This window comes from Meles meles, chromosome 8 (genome assembly GCF_922984935.1).
Source record: "Meles meles chromosome 8, mMelMel3.1 paternal haplotype, whole genome shotgun sequence".
Lineage (NCBI taxonomy): Eukaryota > Metazoa > Chordata > Mammalia > Carnivora > Mustelidae > Meles > Meles meles.
Genome location: NC_060073.1, coordinates 48317005 through 48343391, shown reverse-complemented (window position 1 = coordinate 48343391; position 26387 = coordinate 48317005). Strand labels below are relative to the sequence as shown.

The window sequence follows — 26387 nt, the reverse complement described above, 5'->3', positions numbered from 1 at the left end:
GTTTTTGAGTAGACATAACACTTTGTTTAATGAAACAAAGGTAGCATAATCTTAAGTTACTCTTCTTCAGATAATCACAGCAGAGAAAACATATGGCTCTCTCCAACTTTTATTTTTATACCGCTGTGTTTTACATACATGAGTAATTTGTTTATTGTACATCTTGTTTTTAAACTGAATTTTATTTAAACTCAGTAATAGTCTTAAGCATCTAGTAGAGATAAACTCATTTGATTAGTAAACCTAAGAAGAAAAGTTGTATCTTTTCATTATGTTTAATCTTTACAACTCTGAAGATATGATTGTTTTTATTAAACCAACAAACTTTAAGCTAGCTTTAATTTACCAAAGATTATCCTAGATCTTGTGAACTTGAAAAACATTTAGGTTAGTTTCTATATTTCTGAGAGTTTTAGGAATACTTAATTTTTGTAAGTGCTTATTTTTTAAACTGGTTAAATAGAGCTCTTTTACAAAGTAATTATGGCAATATCATATGAAAGTAGAAAAATAACACATTACAAAATATGTATACCTAGATGCATACAGACATACCAAAAGAGATCTTAGAGTTTTCATTTTGAATCTCATTTATGAGTTAGATATAAATTCAGAAACACAAAATTTACAAACTTATGTAGGAGTGATCTTTGCCTTATTATTTTTCATTTCAATTTGATCTTCTTACAGGTAACAATAGGACATTTGTTTAAGATAAGAACTCTCTAAAAAATCCTTTTAAATAGGGGTGCCTGGGTGGTTCAGTTGGTTAAGCATCTGACTCTTCATTTCAGCTTAGGTCATGATCTCAGGGTCCTGGGATCAAGCCCTGCAAGTGAGGCTCTGCTGGGCGGGGAGCCTTCTTGGGATTCTGTTTCCCTCTCCCTCCAGCCACCCACCCCCACAGCTTGCACATGCAAGCACGTGCTCTCTCTCTCTCTCTCTCAAAAAAAAAAAAAAAAAAAAATCCTTTTAATTATAAAGTCCAAATATTCAAAAGTATTTCTTTTTAAAATGAAGTAAAATTGACATACAATGTTATATTAGTTTCAGGTGTACAACACATTGATTCAACAATTCTATACATTATGCAGTACTCACCATGATACATGTAGTTACCATCTGTCATATAATGTTATGACGAAATCCCCTATGCTGTACTTTTCATCACCATGACTTATGTATAATAACTGGAAGTTTCTACCTCTTAATCCCCTTTATTTTGCCATTCCCCACAACCCCTCTGGTAACCCATTGGTTGTCTGTATTGAACAGTCTGTTTGTTCATAAGTTTGGTTTTTCTAGGTTCCACATACAAGTGAAATCATATGGTATTATCTTTCTCTGTCTGACTTATTTCAGAAAATATAGCTATTTGAACTGTGACTCAAAAACAAAATGCCTTTTTATGGCTTAAAATCAAAAAGCCTTTTATGGCTTAACCACAGAACCAGAGGAGTCCCTAAAGACAGTGCACGCCCCCCAACCCAGATCCAGTTAAGTTCATTCCCAGAGTTAGCCTAAGAGTGCAAAGACTTTCATTGTACACAGGTGGTAGGAACAGTGTTTGTGAAACTAGTGTCTCTTGTTATCTATGGGAAGATGAGATGCCTCCAGCTATAGACCAGCTTATCTGTGGTCCTGGGCGGGGAAATCAGGATGAGAATTTCCTAACACTATGAACACAATCAGACAAGGGCCCTTACTGGACTCCGACCTCTCATTAAGATAAACTTCCACGAGGCCTGGTGATGTTGGACAAAGATAATGCTGCTTGTCATTTTGTGTCCTGGGTTTCCAGCCTTTTTGACTGGTTCCCTGACGCAAGACAACACTTGTACCCTCTGGGTGATGGAGATCCAAAGCCAAGCTCTCAAGACATAAAATTGGGGCGCCTGGGTGGCTCAGTGGGTTAAGCTGCTGCCTTTAGCTCAGGTCATGATCTCAGGATCCTGGGATCGAGTCCCACATCAGCCTCTCTGCTCAGCGGAGAGCCTGCTTCCCTTCCTCTCTCTCTGCCTGCCTCTCTTGTGATTTCTCTCTGTCAAATAAATAAATAAAATCTTTAAAAAAAAAAAAGACATAAAATTGTATGAAAGGAACATGCTCTGATTTTTTTTACCCCTTACGATAAACACCATAAAAGACATATAAGGAAAACAAAGAGTAGGAGGGTATGGATTATACCAGTTGGTACCCAGAACCAAATTTACAAGAGTCACAATTCAAAGAACTAATTTTGACAAATGTTTTTCTCCTGTCAGTCTATATTTAGAAAGAAAAAGATACAAGGAGACTCTTACTGTTCTCCTTTTGGCTGGGCCTGCAGGCAGAAATCTAAGATACTGATATGGTAAGGAGCTTACCTTCTGCTGGTTTTTTGTCAGATGTCCCAGGATCTCTTAATGTTACAGTCACTAACATCCCATCATTGTCACCAGAAATGTAGGGGAGGCAATATTTTACCTCTATCTTCTCAGGGTTTTTCAGCTGACCCTAAGAATTAAACAGATATAAGATAGATTAACATGAGAAAAGCACACAAATTTATGTTTTATGTGACGCAGGAGCTCTCATAAGGAAGAACTAAAGAAATGACAAAACCTACAGGCTTTTATATCAGGTTGAACAAAGAAAGGCAATTATGGAAAAGTATCTAGACTATATGGGGAGGCCATAGGCATTATCTTAACATGATCTACTTATACAGGATTCTCTTGGTTTTGGTTCCCCATTGAAGAACGTTCCTTTTCCCCTGGTACAGGGAGGGCATCTTTCACAAGGGAGTGTTTGTCTCCTGTTTTCAGTAAGATCAAGGGAGATTAGAATACCCCTTTTTTGCATCTGCTGTTTTTTAAGTGCTTTTCACTCAAAAATAGTTCTAATGCCAAAGTGGTATATTTGGGGTTGGCGCATCCTGTCACCCTTCAAGAACCAAAAAGTCAAGAGTAGGATACAGGAATGATTTAGAAGGGCCATGAACATATCAGCTACATTTTTGTTTCACCTAGATTGAAGTTGTTGAATAACTGAGGGTCGGATGATTCACTTCCATGTGAAAACCAAACTTACCTCACAGATTTCTGAAAGACTCAGAACACTTAGCATTGTTTCAACCTTCTTTTATAGACGGGGAAATGAAGCTACAAGGACCTGTGTGTACTTGTTCAGACTGGCAATAGAGGAATAGTGGAAATGTTAGAAAACCTGGTAAAATTGTCCCCCCCCTTTAATAACAGGCTTTAATGTTTAAAGTAGACGGATTCTGGATGTCATAATGGAGTACAGGGCAAGGTAGAGATGACCAAATGATTTGCAGAGAATAACTGCCCTCACTAGAAATTTGTCTCTCTTGAGAACAGGGGCCTAAAATTCTTTCTAGGCTATGAAAGTGAGCATCTCTGATGCATTCTAGATGCCTGTGATGGGTTCTCCACCGTAACTACAAAGGAAGTTGTGTTCAACTTTAGTTTTGTCAACATAAGTATTTTTAATGTAAAAGAGTTACTCTTAAATAGTTCACATAGTTCCCTTGTCATGAAATCTGTAAAGATAAAGCATGGTAAAAATAATTACTAATTCTAAGAGGCCCATGAGAGATGTATGTAAGATTCCATGCTACTCATTGCGGGGGACACAAAGATGATAAGGACAAGGTAAAATGACTTTATCTTGTTTTGGAGATGGCAAATATTGGCTTGGTAGAAAGACTATGGGTTTGCCATCAAACAGATTTAGATTTCTATCCCACTTTTGTCACCTAACAGCTGTGTGATACTGGGCAAGCTACTTGTCTCACAGAGCTTCAGTTTTCCCATCTATGAAATTCAGATGAATAGATGAATACTTGCACAGAGTTGTTGGGAAGATAAGAGTGAAGAACCTCATCGGAACCATTTAATAATGGGATGCTTGGGTAGCTCAGTTGGTTAAGCATCTGCCTTTGGTTCAGGTCATGATCCCAGGCTCCTGGGATCCAGTACTGTATCAGGCTCCTTACTTGGCAGAAGACTGCTTCTCCCTCTGCCTGCTGCTCTCCCTGCTTATGCCCCCACCCCATAAATAAATAAATAAAATCTTAAAAAAAAAAAAGAACTGTTTAGTAAGACATTGGCAGAAAAATATGTGAGTTAAAAAATGACACATGCCTGGGCGCCTGGGTGGCTCAGTGGATTAAGCCGCTGCCTTCGGCTCAGGTCATGATCTCAGGGTCCTGGGATCGAGCCCCGCATCAGGCTCTCTGCTCTGTGGGGAGCCTGCTTCCTCCTCTCTCTCTGCCCGCCTCTCTGCCTACTTGTGATCTCTCTCTGTCAAATAAATAAATAAAATCTTAAAAAAAAAAAAAAAAAAAAAAAATGACACATGCCTAAGTGTTTCCTCAGAGCAGGAAGGAGTGTTTATATAAAAAAATTAATGCTTGACCTTGTTTTTTGTTTTTAAAATAGTTACAAAATTCCAAGGGAGTCATAATAGCTATAACAACATTATGTATAGCCTATGTGTTTCTGGTGTTTATTCCTATATATTTTCTTAGAAATATGTGGTATTAAAAAAAAATAATAAAAAAAAAATAAATAAATAGCATTACCAGGAGCCACTGCTATCCTACCCACTTATATGATGGAAATAATTTCTTATCTTCAGTTAATAATCAATGGTCCCATTCCAAAACAAGTAATAACTGCAGCCAAAATTGTGGTTTTATTTTTGACAGAATTAGTTCCTTTGTCACCTGTATTTCTGAGCCACTCTGTTCATGTAGTCATAACAGCAAAATATACTGTACTTGGTGTTTTTATTTTTTTTAATAAAACACATTTCTTTTCCACTATTAAAAAAAAAAAAGAAATATGTGGTATTTCTCTTTAAGTTGTCAACTATCTATGAATGGGTGTAAATTATTTTTGCTTGGTGGAATTTACCTTCATTTACAGAACTGTGTTCTACAGCAAGGATCAAAAGCACATACAGGTATATATTTGATTACAATGCAGTTGATTCCAATATATGGCAGCCCAATCTTCAGGGCTCTTGCTGCAAGATGGAGAAAGCATTTGAATGAATGAACACTTTCTTTGGTATTACAATACTACTACACACAGGTTTTTTAGACTCTGGGCAAAATCCTTCATTGCCTTTTGTGGAGACTATTACTCACTTTTTGTAGATATAGGAATTCTTTGAATTCACTTAAGAATGATGGTACACTGGGGTGTCTGGGTGGCTCAGTGGGTTAAGCCTCTGTCATGATCTCAGGGTCCTGGGATTGTGCCCTGCATGGGACTCTGCTCAGCCGGATGCCTGCTTCCCCCCCCCCAACCCCCGCCGGCCTCTCTGCCTACTTGTGATCTTTCTGTCAAATAAATAAATAAAATCTTTAAAAAAAAAAAAGAATGATGGTACACTGAGGGACACTGGTCAATAAAACAACATGCCTTCCCCATGAGTTGGTAGCATCTTGGAGAGTGAACCACTATTTTAATTTTAGGTCCTCCTCCAGAAAGCCCATCTTGGTCGGGGCAGGGGTGGGGAGTGTGGATTGTGGAGAGATGTCTCTGCTGGAGGTGCATGTTATACATTGACTTGAATCAAATGAGATGTCTTTATGCTCTCAATCCTAATGTTATTTTAGAAAATCATAACATACTCATTAAGCAATTACTTAATTTTTTCATGTGGTTTCCTAAGAACTAAGTAATAGTATATTTTTATATAACTATTTGAAAAAAACGTTTGCACAAAAATGTAAAAATCTGCAATGAAAGTTATTCTCCAGAAATAATGTCTAATTGTGCATGCTGATAAATCTCAGCAGTGGTTTACTTAGTTCTGGTCTCCTGAGAATATGCCTGTAAATTACCCTAAGCATTTAAGTCATTAGATAGCTGGCATTTAAATCATTATTGTTTTTATATGTATTTCCTCATCCTGAATTACATTGGAATGATCCATTTATGTCTGTCTTCCTATTACATCTTATGCTCTTTGGAAAAAATACTCTTACCTAATTATATGCCTAGTTCAGGACAAGTACTTTAAACAAAGGCATTTACCTGAACTGAACAACTTAATGACTAAATTAACAATTATGAATCATGTAGTCTACATTTTTATGAAATTTTTTTTATTTTTTAAAGATTTTATTTATTTGACAGAGAGAGCACAAGTAGGCAAAGCGGCAGACAGAGGGAGAGGGAGAAGCAAGCTCTTCACTGAGCAGGAAGCCCCACGCAGGGCTGGATCCAAGGATTCTGGGATCATGACCTGAGCCGAAGATAGATGTTTAAGGGACTGAGCCACCTAGATGCCCCTGAATCATGTAATCTTCAATTCTTTTGCTGCTAGTGCTCTTTCACAGGCTAGAATTTGACCGAGTTCTTATGTTTGTTTTGGAAAGGTTACCACTGACCTATTAATAACAAGTGTTTCACCTGGCCTTGGCTATTTCAGAATTCTGCTATTGGACTGGATTCCAGGCAGGAATGACTGTGCATGGTGCTGAACTGTCAACTCCACCAGGGCAGAAGCTATGATATATCTATATTTATCTGTATCTACCATATATATTTATTATTTATATATTTTATGCTATCATATCACATTTATATATTATTATATTTATACGTATTATTATATATTTATTAATTATTTTTAGAAGCTATGGTATTTAAAGTTTCCTGGGTTCAGAACTTAGGAGAACTTAGGTTAGCCACGAGGTAGGCAGCTCACTAGACTTTTGTAATTTCCAACTGGGTGCAGTGCCACTAAGAGGGCCAGGCACTGAAACAAGCTCTAAATCCTCAAAGAAAAATCAGTCTGAATCATCTTGGCTGATCCTTGAGTATCAACCCCTGTGCGCTAATCACTGTGCCAAGAGCTTTCACACGGTTAAATTCTCACAATCCTTTTCTTTTTCTTCCTATGGTTTGCAGTTTTTGAACGAGACAGCTAAATTCTAGTGAGAGTGTTTGTACCACGGGAGTCTCACAGAGCCTAAGGTTACGGTAATGTTATTACAGAGTTATTCTCACAATCCTTTTAGTTTAAAAATTGAGATACTATTCAATATCATATATTAAAGTGCCTTGAGTGCACTAATATTAACTCTATGCTTGATAATTTTTTACAGATGGATACTAACCAGATCAAGAGACAGAACGTTTCCAGCTCCCAGTAGGCTCCCTCGTGCCCCTTCTTCCATCCCCGAGGTAACCATTATTCTAACTTTTGTCACCATCGGTTAAGTTTTGTACGAAATTATTGTGGCACGACTGGTCCGCGGCGGTGGACGAGGCGCACGCTCGTCTTCCTCCCTAGAAAGCATCCCGCCGCGGTTCCAGGAGTACAGAGCGCGGGCTGCCCTTTCACCGACCCAGCGCCGGACTCCACGTAGGCGCTGCGGGAGCACGCCACAATGGCTGCCCACGCTCGCCCGCGTCGGCCTCGCCGCATTCTCCCACCTTTCCAATGCGTACCCCTCCCGCGCGACGAGCCAGCCGGGCGTGGCCTGGGCGCCACCCGCCGGAACCCCAGTGGCCAAGCAGGCGCTCCTGAGCCCGGGATGTGGGGCGCGCGCCCATTGGTTGAACTTGCCCCCGGGGACCGCCAGGCTGCGGAGCCCGCCTCCCAGTCCTCTCTCGGCGCTTCCATTGGCAGTTCGCATTCCCCCTCCCGACCCCCCTGCGCCTGCTCCCGTCCCCAGCCAGCCGCTAAGGAAACGGGGTTGGGGAGGGTGGGAGGCCGAAGCCAGGAGGAGGTGGTGAGCTTTCCTCCGGGTAAGGGGGCGCGAGAGACAAGACAGGCCAATCAGGACAAGACGTGGAAAAGAGGCGCCGCGCCAGCCAGTCACATCGCGAGGTCCGGGTCGGGGAGGCTGACGCGAGTGGCATAGCCAATGGGCGTGCCACTACCCGTCCGCTCTTCAGCAGCCGGTCGGGGGTGGTGGAGGAGCGAGTGAAGAGAGCGCGACGGCGGCGGCGGATCCATCGCTGGACGGCCAGGGGGGAAAGCGAGGCTCGAGCCTCTACGTCTCGGTGAGAGACGGCGACTGCCGGGCGAGGGGAGGCCGGGCTGCGGGCCGCTCCTCGCCGGGTCCCGGCCGCGGCTGCGGGAGCCCGGGCGGCAGGCCGCGAGAGGCGGAGGCGACACCCGCCGCCCCGCCCCCGCCCCCGCCCCTACCCTGGGCCGCCGGGAGCCGGGGGGCGCCTCTGCCGGGATGGTCTGTGCGCTGCTGGGCCGGGGCCGCCGCCCTCCGGAGGGCCGGGCGGGCGAGCGGGGACGCAGGGAGGGGCCTGGTTTGCAGCCGCAGAGCCTTGGGGGCTCCGCCTGGTGTGGGGAGGCCGCGGAGAGGTGGCGAAGGTGGGGCGGGGTACTTAACGGAGGAGCGGGTTCGTGTGCCCCGGGGCGGCAGTCGGAGGAGGCGTGTGATTGAAAGAATTTCTGGTCTGAGGGGGAAGAAAGTGATTGGGAAGAAAGTGATTGGGAGGGAAATGGGTGATGCTCAGAAAAGGGTGCCCGGGGTGAAGGTGCGGAGCCGGGGAATGTGGCTGGCCCTTCGGAAGTAGGCACTGATAGAGTGTGGGGGGGGGGGAGATCAGCTGGGAGTGAAGAGAGGGGAGGGTTTTGAAGGTTAAGATCTCTGGACAGCTGAGGACGAGTAGATTTGGAGAGGGACCTACTCAAACCGGAAGGTGACTGGGAGAAGATTTTAGATGAGGTGTGGCTGGAAGCTGTTTGACTAGAAGGCGTTAGGTGACTGGTTAGGAGAAAGTGTACAAGTTGCCAACCGTCGGCAGCAGAAGGGTGTGGATCTTTTATGACTAAGTGAGCGAGAATAACTGTTCCTTTTGGGAGAGGCTGGAGAGCCGAGTGTTCCAGGTAGGAAGGACGCAGTCAGCCAGGTTCATAGGTTCATACACTACTCAAGAGGGCCAAGCACCCAAAGTTAAGTCTCACTACTGAGGCTGGTTGTGTCTCCCTTCTCCACCCCGTTAGTTCATCTAATTGTTTTGCCACAGCAGCTCACACACCCTCTCAAAAAGCAGTTATTGTTTGTTTTTCATGGATGGCAATGAGGAATCACCTCATTCTTTGCCCTAAAAAAATTAGAATTTGTTGGTTTAAAGGCAGCATCAGAAGGTACTTTCAGAAAATCTGCCCTGTAGGGGATTTTCTCACCTGTTTTGTTGGACATAGCATAAAAATGATGCAAGATCTCTGAGAGTAACACGGTGAAAATTAACATGGAAGTACAGTTCTGTTACTGTAAGATCAACCACTTAGATGCAGTAGAATTTGATTATGTATCATACTTGGGAAGTTTTTTAGTCTTGGAAAGAGCATTATAGCTAAATAGGTTCAAAGTTCTTTTCACTTAGAGGAAAGAAAGACATGGTGTGTGTATTATCATTGCTGTTACTTCTCTGTTTAAATCTTTAGGAGTTTTTAGGAAGGAGGAGAGGGTCGGACTGGGAGTGTGTGGCGTAAGGAGGAACTGTTTGTGGAGACCGTTGCAAAAGATGAAAAAAAAAACGAGTTTTTATTTGTGGGGTGTGGGCAGAGGTTGAGGACAGAGAAGAAGTAGTAGAAACAAAAGTGGCCCAGTATTTTCAGTGGATTTAAATGGGAGGTGCTGATAGGCATCGAAATGTAATTTCTGCTTGACAATAGTACAAAAGGATTGTGAAGAGTTAAACACTTCTTGACAAACATAAAGTGCCGAGGACAGAAACCAAAGAGGGCATATGTTGTATAGGATATTTCCTTAGCCAGATCACCAAAGCATCGTAGTTAATGGACATTCTTTTCTAGGAGGTAGAAATAATTTCTTGGAAGTAATTTCTTGGTACTGCTATTCACTGATCACATTTTACTCTTAGTGTAACAGTACCGAAGTGCTGAGGCGACTCAGAGCAGAGAACTAATCCAAGTGGTGTGGAGTTAATCAGGGAAGTTTTCCAGGAAGAGGTTAGTTTTGAGACATCTTTAGAACTAAGAGTTTGGATATGTATTATTGGAAGACATGAAGATGACATTCCAGTAGTTTGGACGTGCTATCAGCAACTTTGGGTAAGAATGACACTTTAAAAATGGTTTTAAGGAGGATGGAATATTTGAATGAAGATATAAGAGTGTGGAGATCAATTGAGTCTATGGTTGTAGTTTAGTTGAAAAACAATGGTTCTGTCTTGTGGCTAGGAGAGAAGAATTAGAATAGTTAATAATGAATTGGAGACAGGCAGTAAGGGAAAGAGCACAAAAATATTTTTTGATATTTGTGATAAGAAAATATGTTGACAATAAGTTGGGTTATTGAGAGGTAGATTTGGTGTTCAATCATAAAACAATCAAACATTTTTGAGTTCTGTACTAGATTATATTGATAACAGTAGCAAAATTTATTGGGTTCCACTTTGTGCCGGACACTGTTTTGAGCTATTCGAGCATCATCTTTCTTTGATTATCGCTGTTTTATAGATGAGGGAACTGAGATTCAGAGAGATTTTATTTGCCCAACGTCACACAACTAATAGGTGGCAGGTCAGGATTGACAAAGTCAGTAAATACTAATTGAGCTAAAGCTTCCTGCCAGGCACTGTGTTAAATGCTGGAGGTTCAAATTTGTCAAGCAAATCCAAAGGTCAGGCTGGAGCCATTTTTTTGGAGGTTGTCAGGAATTAATAGAAGAGAGCCAGTGAAGGAGAGAAAAAGACGAGTTGGAGAGACTCTTGTAGATACTGAGGAATATATTGTTTTGGAAAACTTAGGATACAAATAGTTTTAAGAAAGAGGAAGTGGTTAACAACAAGATACATAGCTAAGAGACTCGGAAGAACAGATTGAGAAGAAACTGTGAGTTAAGTCAGGAAAAAACTTGTGTGAATTTAGTCTCAAAAACCAGAACTAAGATAATAAGGTATAGGCAGATAGTTTCTCATGTTTAGTGGCAAGTGCTCTATACATAGTTAAAATATTATGGCAGTTACGGTCAAATTCATAGGAAAGATGTTGGTATGGCCCTTTCTAAAATTTTAATCTTTGGCTGCTGAGATCATGGGTGTTTTAAAAATGCTCATACTCTTTGTATTTTCCAAGTTCAAAAAAACAAGCATTACTTTTATAGTTATTTGGGGAGAAAATCATTCTACTGAAACGAGCTAATAGGGAATATGTGGGTGGGCTTCTCTGCATTATGTTTGGGGAAAGGGAAAAGATGGTCTTATTTCAGTGTATATTGCTGCGTATGAGATACTTGGGTAGGTACATTCCTTCTTAGAAATGACCAGACACATCCTGAAACTGTATATACTGAAAGATGGCATTTGCTTAATCTGAGGGATCAGGTTACTAAATCACCTGAAGCATGGAGATATGGTCTTGGTTTTTCTGAACGTTGTTTTTTTAGGGTTTAATAAATGAATTTAAGGTTAAACAAATGCATACCATTCATTCGACTGAGTCATTTTAACTGTGTCTTTTGGATTTTATACCCCTCTTTCTTCCCACACATTGGTTCTGTAGTTCCTATCTTACTGGGTTTGTAATGGGCTTACAGTTTCAGTTCAGTAAGACGATATGAAAGTGCTGAATTTACGTATAACTAATTTAACTTAAAATTTGTCATTGTTTTCTGCTCCCAATTTGAAGAAGAAAAGAGACAAATTTTAAGACAATGAAATAAGCTTCTCTAATCAAATAATTATTCAAGAGCTAACTAGTAGGATTTGCCTCAGGATCAGTACAGTTTTATTCCAGTCTCTAAAATGGAGATGGAAGAATCTTGTAAGTCAAGAATAGGATCTAATTTTTAGTTTAATTTGGCCCATAGGGATTGTGGGAGGAAGCTTAATATTTCATCTAGGTACTGTACTATGTTCCTTAAATAAATTATTACATTTAGTTCTCATACAATTCTCCAAGCTGGAGAACCTCTTATAGATGAGAGAATGAGGCTCAGAGAAATTAGTAACTTTCCAAATGTTGAAGAGGTAGAACAGAGCTGAGATTGAAACCTTGCTTTGTGGAAAGCCAGAATTCTTGCATATAAGATAAAAGGCAAGAAAGACATGTTTATATTAATATTTACAATTGAAAAAAATGCCACATAGCCTTAGGTGTTTAGTAACTCTGAAACCTTAGAAGATGGCACTATTGCTCTGGGTATTTGCTTTATTACACTGGCTCTTAGATGATGGTGATTATTATGTGTCTTTTAAGGGTGCATTATATTACCTTTAGAGGGGTATGTTTTCACATTTTAGTATTTTTTCAAATGAAGATATAATTTACAGTGTCTTTTTGAAAATGCTTATGAAATGGGCACTTTGTCTTTTTTTTTTTAATTTGAAGATCTAATTCTCTTTATTAAATGATTCATGAATTGGACAACACCCCATCTAGTAAGTAGAGAGGCACTCCCAAATGACTACTATGTATTAAAGTCAAATGTATGTCTCAGAATGGAGGAAGTGTGGTATATGTATATAGTCTGCATGTACAGTGCCTCAAGAGTTTGTTGTGTGCATTTTCTTCCCAGCTGCTTCCTTTACTTAGTCTATTACCTTTTTTTTTTTTTTTTTTTGGTGTGGTATAATATAGAACTGAAGTATATATTAATAATAAAATACTCATTCTCTTTAGTTAGTGAATATTACAGTGTAGAAGAAAGTACTTTGATGTGGAAAATTAACATTGCACTGTGAATCAGCAGATCTGAGTTTTAATTTTGGTTTTGCTAGTAACTTGATGTGTAGCTTGAGGCAAGTCACTTCCCCTCTCTGAGCTTTAGTTTAATCATCTCTAAAATGGAGTTGGGAGAGGAACTTACAGACTTGTCCAGCTTGAACAAACTATGCTCTCTCTTTAAAAATGTAGATGCCTTAAATCCTTCTTAAAAACTGTATTTATTAGTTTTCTGCTAATTTTTTTCTTTGTCTTCATGTCTTTGCCTTCTCTCCTTGCCTTTTTTCTGTGGATCCTTGAGAGTACTATTAGATCCGATGTATTAGAGAGGATGTGTTATTTTTGATAGCCTGCATTTACTAAGACAGGATATTTGAGAAAGTAGGTACTTAGTAAATAGTTAACAAATGAATATATGTTTTATTTGAGTTTTATAAAAGGACCATTTAAATAAAATACCATACAGAAGCTGTTAAGGTTTCTTTGAAAGGTAGTCCTGCCTAAATAATGAAATGTGTTTAGTGAAGTAAATTTATCTGCTCTTTATGGGGCAGGTGTACAGAAGAAGACTACTGGACCTGCCTTTTGAGAAATTCTCTGTTTTAATAGAAGGAATCTTCTTTGAACTTTGTATTATGGAAAGTTGCTGACATAAAATGACATCACGAACTTTAGCAGTTACAAACCTGTGGTTAATCTTGTTTCATCTCTACTTCCACCCATTTGTCCCTTTTTTATTTTGAAGCAAATCCCTAAACACTTTTACCAGGTACTGCCATATAGCATGATGAATGTGATAATAGACACTAAGCTAAGTGAAGTAGAAATTGTTCATTTAAATATTTTTGAGATGTGTGTTATACTGTGCTAGGCAAGAGAAATTAGATATAATAATCTACTGTAGGACGGGGTTAATGTAATTGGGTATATTTAATATACATATATAAAACAATATAGCAACATGAGATTATATACCAAAATTGGGGATATATATTTTAAATGAGAGATGACATTATTACTGAATGAAAGGATTTAGATGGGGAAAAAGAATATTAAGGGGTGCAAGGAGGGTGATCATATGGAGAAAATATATAGTTAGGAAAAAAAATCTAACTTTAACCTGGGTGGCTCAGTCGTTAAGCGGCTGCCTTTGGCTCAAGTCATGATCCCGGGGTCCTGAGATTGAGCCCTGCTTCGGGCTCCCTACTCAGTGGGAAGCCTGCTTCTCCCTTTCCCACTCCCCCTGCTTGTGTTCCCTCTCTGTCACTCTCTCTCTCTCTCTCTCTCTGTCAAATAAATAAATAAATAAATAAATAATCTTTAGAAAAAGAAAAATCTGGGGCACCTGGGTGGCTCACTGGGTTAAGCCTCTGCCTTCCACGCAGGTTATGGTCTCAGGGTCCTGGAATCGAGCCCTGCATCATCAGGCTCTCTGCTCAGCGGGATGTCTGCTTCCCCCCCTTCTCTCTCTGCCTGTCAATCTGCCTACTTGTAATCTCTGTCAAATAAATAAATAAAAATATTAAAAAAGAAAAGAAAAATCTAACTTTAGCCCCATAGAATGTTTTATCTAAATCTGTATCTCTGTCTTTTAGACCCTTTGAGCATATTATTGACATACTTTGACCTTAAATCAATATTTGAAAAAAGCCAGTTTCTGTGTTACAATTTAAGACACACTTCTTTATGACTGTCACTGTCTGTGGTGAATTATTTGGCACATTTCATTAAAAAGCCTTCTGAATATCTTAGTACCACATGTATTAATGGATCCATTTTGTCTAGAATGTTTGTGTGTGTGCCACCAGCTTTCAAATATAAATCATTTTGAGATCTTAAATGGTGGTGCATGTGTTGTGTTTAAATGTTAACTGTTAGACAATTTTAAGATTACTTTGAAATACCTAGTTTACATCAATCTTGTCTTTTATGGAAATCTTGCCAGAAATGTTGGCGTAACAAGTTTTCTCACGTGAGAAATTCTTGTTGAATTTTAGGAATTCTTAAAATTATATATTATTATTTTGTAGTATTAAATACTTTGAAGTATTAGTTGAGAGTAAATCTTAATACATGTTCCATAATGCAGAAATTTTTAGTCAAGGGTCATGATCTCTTTTGAGCATCTCCCCAAAGCTTTGTGCTATCTCCTTAGAAAAATAAACAGGAATCCCTCCTTGTCTGTAGTTTCGCTTTATGTGGTTTCAGTTACCCATGGTCAGCCTGGATCTGGAGGCAGGTGATTCTCCTTTTGACATGTTAGAAAGTCATAGTAGACTAATAGTAAGTCACAATTCCTACATCATTTACCCTCCTTCATCTCATCTTGTAGGCATTTTATCATTATCACATCATTATCAGAAGAAGAGTGAGTACAGTACAATAAAATACTTTGGGAGGGAGAAAGACCACATTCACATAACTTTTGTTGCAGTATATTGTTATAGCTGTTCTATTTTTTTTATTATTATTAATCTCTTTCCATGCCAAATTTATAAATCAAACTTACCATAGGTATGTCTGTATAGGAAAAAACAGTATGTATAGGGTTTGGTATTACTTGCAGTCTCAGGCATCCATTGGGGGTCTAGGAATGTATCCACTGCAGGTTAGGGGAGAATTACTGTACTTGCACACTTTGTTTTTCATATAATTTCAGGGGGTTAATACAATTGAAAGAACCCAGGGCACCTGAGGGGCTCAGTCAGTTATGCATCTGCCTTAGACTTAGGTCATGATCCCAGGGTCCTGGAACGGAGACCTGCATTGGGCTCCCTGATAAGTGGGGAGTCTACTTCTCCCTTTCCCTCTGCCCCTTCCCCACTTGTGCTCTTTCTCTCTCTCTCTCTCTCTCTCTCAAATAAATAAATAAAATATTAAAGAAAAAAAGACTCTCAACCCATTGTGGGTCTATGGATTCTAGTTAAATAAACCATTCTTTAATGTATAGGCAGAAAACATATTGCTAAAATTAAACTCATTTCTTTTGGTGTGTACTGCTCACCTTTTATAAACAAGTGTTTCATTATTGAGTGATAAAAATTAGAAAACTCATTATGTATATGCCTTATTTAAAAAAATAAACCAATTCTTTTTTAAAGATTTATTTTATTTTTATTTATTTATTTTTTTAACAATTTATTTTAGAGAGAGAGAGAATGAGAGAATATGAGCAGAGGGAGGGAGAGAAGAAGAGGAAGAGACAGAATCCTCAAGCAGACTTCCTGCCAAGCGCAGAGCCCGATGTGGGGCTTCATCCAGGACACTTGAGATCATGACCGGAGTCAAAATCAAGAGTTGGCTGCACAACTGACTGAGCCACCCAGGCGCCCTCAAACATTTTTATTTATTTATAAATAAAAGTATTTTATTTAATTATTTGTCAGAGAGAGAGAGCTCACACAAGCAGGGGACAGGCAGACGGAGAAGCAGACTCCCTGCTGATCAAGGGCCCCTGATGTGGGACTCGATCTCAGGACCCTGGGATCATGACCCGAGCTTAAGGCAGATGCTTAACTGACTGCGCCACCCAGGGACTCGTACTTATGATCCTGAGATCAAGAGTAGCGTGCTCTATCAACTGAGCCAGCCAGGCACCCCCAAACAATAGAACAATTCTTAATTGGATTCTTAGGAAAAAATAAATATAGCTAGCTTAATAAACATATTGAATGATTTTATCAAAAATTTTGGAGTAAGTGTATGGTATTTCATATAATGGCTGCTATCCATCCTGAATTAAGAGGAAGTAAATATAACTAAGAATGAATAAATGTATACATTTTTATGTATACTGTTTTTTTCAAAGGTAAAGGAAAAAGGTACTTTGGCCTTAACTGCCCTTATATAGTTGAGACCTGTGGAGAAGAGGATCTGTTAAAGTATTTTGAGTTGTACATTTGTGTTAAAATCATTCCTGTATGTGATAATGGGGCGTAGAGATGTGTTTGGGCTGAAAGGATTGATTCTCTTTAGAGCCCTGAAATTGCGTTTATCATCCATCTAGTTTGAAGGATGGTCCTAAATAAGTTTTTTAGAAATATGTGGTTTTAAAAGGTTGTGGGTTGCACCTAAAATGTAATCATAATAGTAGTTTTTAGCATAAACAGAATCTGCAGGAGATAGGAACAGTTGAATTAGCTGCTATTGAGACATTTGACTGTTTGAAGATCAGTGAATTTTAGGTGTATTGCTTTAATGTGATAACCTTCATGACCTGTTAGAGTTAATAATTCTCTGAGTAATGTTCTACTAGGAAACAGCTTATTCTAATACACAGTATTGACACATAGACTTTGAGAGCTAGGAGAAGGAGGATTTAACCATCAGTGATTTGGGCTCCTTTTCAATGAATTCTGTGAAGGATCAGAGCATTTAATTGACTGGCCCAAGGTCAGTTGGTTACTGGCAGTCCCAACAGTATAGTTATTCATTACTGATTTTTAAAAAAAGTTTTTAAGTTATTTAAATTCAGTTAGTTAACATATAGTGTATCATTAGTTTCAGATGTAGAGTTCAGGAATTGATCAGTTGCATATAATACCCAGTGCTCATGAACCTCACATGCCCTCCTTATTGCCCATCACCCAGTTACACCACCCTCCACCCACCTCTCCTCCCTCAGTTTGTTTCCTATAGTTAAGAGTCTCTTATCGTTTGTCTACTTCTGTGATTTCATCTTATTTAAATTTTTCCCTCCCTTTTCCCATGATCCTCTGTTTTGTTTCTTAAATTCCACATATGGGTGAAACCATATGATAATTGTCTTTCTCTGATTGACTTATTTCACTCAGCATAATACCCTCCCTCCAGTTCCTTCCATATCAATGTAAATGGTGAGATCTCATCCTTTTTGATGTAATGATGAGTAATATAATATATCTTATATATATGTATATATATCACATCTTTTTTTTTTAATAAAGATTTTATTTGACAGAGAAAGTGATCACAAGTAGGCAGAGAGGCAGGCAGAGAGAGAGGGGGAAGCAGGGGGAGTGGGAAAGGGAGAAACAGGTTTCCCACTGAGCAGAGAGCCTGATGTGGGGCTCGGTCCCAGGACCCTGAGATCATGACCTGAGCCGAAGGCAGGGCTTAACCGACTGAGCCACCCAGGTGCCCCTATATATCACATCTTTATCCATTCATCTGTCGATGGATTATCTTTTGTGGACATTGCTGCTATAAACATTGGGGTGCAGGCACCCCTTCAGATCTTAGTGTTTGTATCCTTTGGGGTAAATACCTAGTAGTGCAATTGCTGGGTCATAGTATAGGCTCTGTTTTTGACTTCATGAGATTTCTCCTTAAGGTTCTTGAGGAACCTCCATACTGTTTTCCAGAGTGGCTGTACCAGCTTAGGCATTCCCACAGCAGTGTAGAGGGTTCCCCCTTCTCTGCATCCTCACCATTTGTTTTTTCCTGACTTTTTAATTTCAGCGATTCTGACTCAGGTGAGGTGGTATCTTATTGTAGTTTTATATTTATATTTTCCTGATGCTGAGCACTTTTCCATGTGTCTGTTGGCCTTTGTACATCTTTGGAGAAATGTTTGTTCATGTCTTCTGCCCATTTCTTGACTGGATTACTCGTTACTGATGTTTGATAGGTCTGTTGTGCTTACTGAGTTTGGCTGTCTTCATTCTGAATCTGTTTCTGGAGAAGGAAGTATCTTTACACTAGCGTTTTTGTGGCTTTGATTCTCAATTGATAAATTGACTAAGAATTACCTGGATTTTTATTCTCTTATTGTTTTTACTTTGCTGTACATGTTCTCAACCCATTTTTAGCACAATAACTGGTAGTTACAATGCTTATTCAGGTAAGGTTCTTAGGAGCTTAAATACAGTTTCACAGCTGGAAACAGATACTAAGAATCCACAAAGTCATTAAACACTCCCCTTATGCTTTCTATACCTTTCTGGATTGATCCCTGCCTGACAACATTTAATTGCAAGCTTTATCTATGAACCTGGGAAAGTTTTAAAGGTAAACCAGGAAAGGATTTTTGAGAAGAGGGTTTGTTATGGAATTTAGCCCTTTTAAAGGCATTTCTAGATGGTTCCCAGTACTAGAGACTAGAGGGATCGTTCACATTCAAGTTCAGAGAAGTTATTATTACTTCAAAGAAGGGCCTGTTTCCAAGTCCTTATGTCATTTGGTTGGTGTAGACCTACTGGGCAGGGAGAAGACCTGCCCCTATGTTGGTGACCCTATATCGAGGGCAAGGACACTTAAAACAGTGACTCTCAAGTTGTCTTAATCCCAGGCTTTAGCTGGGCCATTCTTTAGCTGAACAAATTCCTGCTTTCTGGTGGAAAAATAATTATAAATGTAAAGGTACAAGCATTTGGGGAGGAGAGGGATTTTCTTCAGCATTTAGAGGTATCGTTCATTCCTAATTGAATCATGAAAAACATACTTGTCTTTAAGTCTAGACTGGCTAGAAAACTGTTGGTCTCCAATCCAAGTGATGCATTTGTATAATACATTCTGTAGGTTTAATAAAACAACTAAAATGATATGTATGAAGCTCAACTAATGCTAATTTTTAATTAAAAAGTAAAAATAATGATTGTTGAAAGCCATGGCCAGCTTAAGACAACGCAACTTTACTGACAGTGAGTGCTCCTCTTGAAAATTTCAGAATTCCAGCTTTTGAATGCGCATGTGTGGTAGGAGCTTTGTAGCATTGGGAGTTGCAGCAGCCAGAGGTATTATTAACTGTTACAGATTGAAGTCTTTGGTACATTCTAATAACATGCCCACTTTTGCAGCTCTTAATTACTGGCTTAATAGCTTATTCATAAGTAGTCTTATGCATCAAAGGAAGATCATGCTTCCTAAATCATTTGTAGTCCATGGGAGGTTTGGTCCATTTTTGGATAAGCATTACCTTAGAAGGTAATCTGTGAGCTTCTCCGGAGCATTGTTTCTCTAGCTGTGTTGGGAAATTTGTGAAAGCCTGAGTTGAAATAGAGTTCAGTGGGCTTCTTCACCTCGGGACCTTGGTAGTCTTGATATGCTAGTACACTTCGCTGTTTCCTGGTTGTGGGTAAAGTGTACAGTTTCCTAGCCCCATTTACCATGATTTGGAAAATGCTGTCTTGGAGGACATACCAGTTTTTAGGTTCAGCCTTGAGAACAGATTCAGAAGGTATGTAAGAAGGTGATGCAAAAGAAACAGGAAATGCAGCGTACAACATGAAGCAGGAACTTCAAAGCACTTTTCTGCTGTTACGGATTGGCATTTGCTGTAATAATGAGACTGAGTCTGAACTGCTTCTAAACTGAATCTAAACTGCTTCTATAAGCAGTGAAATACCTGATTCTACCAGCTTGTTCTGAATGATCTTAATCTTCGTGAGTAGACTTTGGTAGTTTTAAATTATACCACACAAGATAGATAATTAGTAATCTGCCTGAGTCAGTTTTTGGGTAAACCTTTAGATAGTCATCTACATGTAATGTTCATGGTAAACATGATACATTTTCCTGTTAATATCAGTTTTGGTTAACTTGAAATATTTTTATACTAACCCTTAGAAATGTTACAGAGTCGATGTACAACTTCCATGAATTCCTAAGCCAAATGGGGTATTTCCCTTTCATTAGTTGTGTTCAAGAACCCTGATTTTTGGTAATACACTTAAAGTATTAGTATAGTGATGTATATTGGAATCCTGTATCTCACTTTCTGAGTCTAAAAGTATTAGTATGAAAATTTCATGTCTTGGGGGCGCCTGGGTGGCTCAGTGGGTTGAGCCACTGCCTTCCGCTTGGGTCATGGTCTCAGGGTCCTGGGATTGAGCCCCGCATTGGCCTCTCAGCTCAGCAGGGAGCCTGCTTCCTCCTCTCTCTCTCTGCCTGCCTCTCTGCCTACTTGTGATCTCTCTCTCTCAAATAAATAAAATATTTAAAAAAAGTCTTAATATGAAAATAATTTTATTAAGGTGAGGAGAGAATATAGAATAACAGCATGGAATTGGACACATGCTTTTACAAGCAATGGAACCATATATTACCAAATTGTGTTAATAGGAACTCAACCCTTCTTCTGTAGACTTTACAGTAGAGAAGTTACCCCACTGGTACAGGCTTTGAGAACAAAAAGAGAAACAAAGGAGAATGGATATTGATGAAAAATTGAAGTTTTGTCAGCAGATAATTTTAATGCTGTAGAATTGGCATTTACTTTCTGTTGGAGGAAAACTCAACTTTTTAGAGATGCCTTTGTGTTTTTTATATTACTCAAAGGAATTTGGAGTCTAATTTTTGTTAACGTCTAATATTTTCCAGGGTAATGAAGCCTTAGAGACATTTAATGCTGGCCAGAGTACCATGCTTATGGAGCAACCTCAGTGTATAAAATGGTTGTGTAGTGCCCCTGAGAGAACTAATGAACCTATTGGGATTACTAACCACCAAGAAGTATCTTAGACATTGAGGAAGATAGGATTCAGAGAGTTAAGTATTCGTATGCCAGTGTCTGTGTAGGCAAACAGAGTGCCCATTATATCTACTTCAATGGGTGCTTGCAACAGGGTTAGACACTAGCATCTTTTATTGAAAAAAAGAAATGTTAACTAAGATGCTACAGCTATTCTTTTGTTTATGGAAAAATTCCTTATAAGCCTTAGTTTTTGAAAAAGGAAGAAGGAACCCACTATTCTTATCAGCTTGAGTACAGAAAATAGTTTGTGCATTTTGAATTTGCATTTTGGCCCTTTATTTGTTGCTTACAGCTTACTTTCAGAGACGGTTTTCATTTATGTTGAGTCTTAAAACATTAAATAATGATTGCAGTTATTAAAATATAATAGAAAAGACACACAATTAGTGGTTCCCAATATGCCTCCCAATGGAAGACTATCAAAAATCTTGAAGGATAGGGCGCCTGGGTGGCTCAGTGGGTTAAAAATCTTGAAGTATATATACTATCTACAAGGTGAAGCCTCTTCATAGTTGAACTAAAATGAGTTGGCTTGCTTTTGGCTAGAAGTTGTCAACTCCAAGTGGTAACTTATTGGTTAGTGTGGTTCACAATTAAGTGAATAAGCAAAATTGAAATTTTAATTCAGTAATATTTCTGGTAGGCAAAATAATTTGAAGTATGAGGCCCATGGGGCCATATCTTTATTTTTATTTTTATTTATTTATTTATAAAGATTTTATTTATTTATAAAGATTTTATTTATTTATTTAACAGACAGAGATCACAAGTAGGCAGAGAGAGAGGAGGAAGCAGTCCCCTTGCTGAGCAGAGAGCCCGATGTGGGGCTGGATCCCAGGACCCTGGCATCATGACCTGAGCCAAAGGCAGAGGCTTTAATCCACTGAGCCACCCAGGCGCCCCAGGGTCATATTTTTAAAAGCAGTTTGGGTGACTAAAAATATGTAATAAAGAACAACTCTTTATTGTTCCCTCAGCCCAAGAAATAGGTCCAACATGGATTAAATAGTTGATAGTCTTAAAAGTAATTAGTAGTTACCTCTCCATGCTTTTGGTGGTAGATGGTATTTTCTAAAGATGGTTTTAACGATATCTTCCATTTCAAATGTTCTTTCAGTGTGATCTTGACTCCTCTTTTCCTGAGTTGGGGTTTATGTCCCCTCCCCTTGAATTTGGGGGGTCTTGTGAATCATTTGTAAGGAACAGCGTGCAAGAGAAGTTATACTGTGTGATTCCAAGGCGAAGTTAGAAAAGGTGAGAGAGGGGCGCCTGGGTGGCTCAGCGGGTTAAAGCCTCTGCCTTCGGCTCAGGTCATGATCCCAGGGTCCTGGGATCGAGCCCCGCATCGGGCTCTCTGCTTGGCTGGGAGCCTGCTTCCTCCTCTCTCTCTCTCTGCCTGCCTCTCTGCCTACTTGCCTACTTGTAATCTCTATCTGTCAAATAAATAAATCTTAAAAAAAAAAAAAAAAGAAAAGGTGAGAGAGCTTCCACCTAACTTACTAGAATCCTGGTCTTGAAGACCTTATCAGCTTTATAAGCAATCTAGCCTGAGATGGCCAGGCTACAAAGAAGCCCAGACTTCTTTATGTGGAGAGATACGAAGGATCTAAGATCAGGAGCTAAAACTTTTCAGCTAGAACTGTGTAGTTGAACCCTTTCCAGATTCCCAACTTACAGATAATTGTGAGAGAGATGAAAATGATTATTGGCGTTTTAAGACACTAAGTTTTTGAGTGATTTTGTTAATACAGCTATAGATTATCAGAGCACTGCTTTTCCTGAACCTGCTACTATATACTGAGATTTGACCATGTGTAAAATGTAAGGAACACACCCCAGTGATTTGTTCTCGTATCTAACATTAACCTTATTTTGATATTTTACTTTTGTAATATAAAACTTTTTTACCCCTTTATCCTGCACCGATTTGGGGCTTTTGCCAGTCCATCTTTAAATATTAAGTAGAGTGTGTTTTGGTAACTGAAGGTATATCTCACACGTTTGGAAATGTCCCTGATATGTTTATTATGGCATGAGAGCATATGCATCATCTTAGAAGGCCTTTACACTGTTAATTTTCGTTGGTATTGAGATTGATATTTGGCTTTCTATTAGTTTCCTAGGGCTGCTGTAACAAAGTACCACAAACTGGGTGGCTTAAACTAACAGAAATTTATTGTCTCATAATTCTGGAGGCTAAAATCTGAAATTCATGCTCCCTCTGAAACCTGTAGAGGAGTCCATTGCCTCTCTCTGGTTTTTTTGTTGGCAGTTTTGGTGTTCTTTGGTTTGTAGCTATGTAACTCCAGTCTCTGGTTTTGTTTTCACCTGGAGTTCTCCCTCTCTGTCTTCACAGGGCTCTCTTATAAGAACAGCAGTGATAATTGGATTAGCAATCTTCTCTCCTCCAGTGTGATATCATTTACCTTAACTAATTACATCTCCAACTGTCCAATTTCCAGATAAAGTCACATTCTGAGGTACTGGGGGTTAGGAATTCAAAATAATCTCTTTTGAAGGAACACAGCTCAAACCATAACAGGTCTCAAGGCAGGTTGGTATAATTATGTTTTAACCATTTATAAATTTTTATTCCAGAGTAGATGTGGATGAGGTTTTTCATCAGTACCCATGAAGTCTGTTCTCTGTATGTTAAGACCCCTTTCCTTCCAGCATGCATAGATAACACACATAGATAATAAAATTTGATGGTAGTTTTTAACTGTTTAGGCTCATTGACCCCCTTGAGAATCTGATAAAAAAGGAGTGGATTCTTTCCCTAGAAAAACGTGCAGATGTATGCGTGGGACTGTTTATGTGCACACATATATAAACACACAGCGGTATTTTGCTTAAAACTTTAACATGTTCTTGAACCTCTACCCTATCCCCCACCTCCAAAGCCTGTTCATGAACTTCTGGATTAGAGTTAATTAATTTCTATTGGTTAAAGATACCTAATCCTGATATCCCTTTTAAGGGAAAAACAGAAGGGAAAAGGGAGGAAGCAGAGTTGTGGGGCGGGGGGGGGGGGGGGGGGGGGGGTTGTATAGCTCCCTTCATGGTCATTGCAGCTGCATGTGGCTTTCTAGGGGATTTTCATGTTTATGTGATATTTATCATGTGCTTAGTCTCTTTTCTTCTTGTGCCTGCTGCCCACCCCCATAACCTTTAGCTAAATAAAATTGTAAATCATATACTTTTGAGTAGAGAATAATCTAAGTTCTTTTTTTTTTTTTTAAGATTTTTTTATTTATTTATTTGACAGACAGAGATTACAAGTAGGCAGAGAAGCTGGTAGAGAGAGAGGAGGAAACAGGCTCCCTGCTGAGCAGAGAGCCCGATGCGGGGCTCGATCCCAGGACCCTGGGATCATGACCTGAGCCGAAGGCAGAGGCTTTAACCCACTGAGCCACCCAGGCGCCCCGAGAATAATCTAAGTTCTTTTAGATGTGTACCAGTATATATAAACACTTTTTTTTTAACTTTTTTTTTTTTATAAACAGACTTTTTACATCTTGCTATAGTGTTGGATTAGCTCATGACCTTTTTTTAAAAAAATATTTTATTTATTTATTTATTTATTTATTTATTTGACAGACAGAGATCCCAGGTAGGCAGAGAGGCAGGCAGAGAGAGAGTGGAGAAGCAGGCTACCTGCAGGGCTGGATTCCAGGACCCTGAGGTCATGACCTGAGCTGAAGGCAGAGGCTTAACCCACTGAGCCACCCAGGTGCTCCAGCTCATGACCTTTTTAAATTCTGTTATTTTTTTAAAAATTTTTAAAGATTTATTTATTTGAGATAGAGAGATTGAGTCTGAGAGCGCATAGTGGGGAGAGGCAGAGGGAGAGAGGAACTCAAGCGGACTCTGCACTGAGCATGGAGCCTGAGACTGGGCTCTGGCCTCACTACCCTGAGATCGTGATCTGAGTCAAAACCAAGAGTCACCTGGGCAGAAACCAAGAGTGAGACATCCAAGCAGCTGCAACACTCAGGTGCCCCAATTCTGTGTTATTTTTTTGACTATTTTATCGAAGTTATTTTGAGAAAGCTAGTTATCTAGGGTTCTGAGTCTGCAACAGGAACGTATTTTGTGCTCTTCTTCACTTGTTGCCTTTTCTCCAAAATAATATTGCCCAAATGTCACCTCAGAACATCTTAATGGTTTTCCTTTTAAAAATACAGATTTTTTTTCTTTTACATGCCTTAAAACAGGCTATAGGTAATGTTTTGATTTTGCATTTACCCACTGGCATATTTTTTATTTCTGAAGGCTGGCATTCATGTATATCAAACAAATATTTACTATCTTACAGTGATACACGTGGTAAGTCTAGACGTAGTGAAATCATAGGTGATAAATTTTCAGACCAAACTGGTTTCCCATTGATTTGTGTTCATTTTTTTGAATATGAAATGCTGAAAATCATTATTTAGAATAGGGGTTAGCAAACTATGGTTTTCACACTGCCTTCCTCCTTTTGTGAATGAAGTTTTATTGGAACACATCTATACCCATTCGTTTACTTATGGCTGATTTTGTGCCCCAAATGGCAGAATTGAGTAGTTGATATAAAGATTGTATGGCCCACAGAATTGAAAATATTTATTACATAACCCTTTACAGAAAACCTTTGCTAACTGTTGATACAGAATATTTTTAAGTCTCCGCATTCTTTTTTTTTTCCTTCTTTTCTTACTTTTTTTGGGGTTCTTTAATTTTTTTTTTCTTCTTACTTTCCAGTGATGGAATCTGAAGGATATTAAAAGACCATCTATAGAGCTCTACTTTTTATCTGGTGCCTGAATTTCTTTAGCTATTCCTTCCAGGTGGTGGTCTAGCTTAGAGGCCTAGGACTGTGAGACAAACAGCATTGAATGTGCTGTGTTAAGCACAGAAGAATGACCTCTGAATGGGAATCAGTCATTAACTCCCAATGAAAGGATAGATGAAATATCTTAATCTTTGTCTATTAGGTAGCCCTTCTGTCTCCATTGGTAGGTTTTGACTTTGGCTTTGTTTACATGGTAAAGGTGCGGAGGAACCAGATTTTAAGAGGAAGACAACTAAGTGGACCCTACTTCAAGGTACAGCTGTTAAGTTGTAGAAGTTTATAGGAAAGTAGATTGAGTGGTTAGATATTAACTTGAGGCTTTCATATTCAGTGCTTAGTTGCCCTAAATAAATTTGTAATTGCTAAAACAGAACTTAGTCCTTTTTTTTCTTTTAAAGATTTTATTTATTTGACAGA

General features: G+C 39.1%; 1 protein-coding gene across 2 annotated transcripts in view; it reads left to right on the top strand.

The window, feature by feature from the left end:
- Positions 1–7778: 7778 nt before the first annotated feature.
- Positions 7779–26387, top strand: part of FAR1 (fatty acyl-CoA reductase 1) — a 70636-nt gene continuing 52027 nt past the window's right edge. The window contains exon 1 of one of the 2 annotated variants that reach the window (XM_046015750.1): positions 7779–8033. The gene's annotated coding sequence lies outside the window, so the exon portion shown is untranslated. The remainder of the gene's footprint in view (positions 8034–26387) is intronic. The other variant, XM_046015748.1, reaches the window with a different exon arrangement.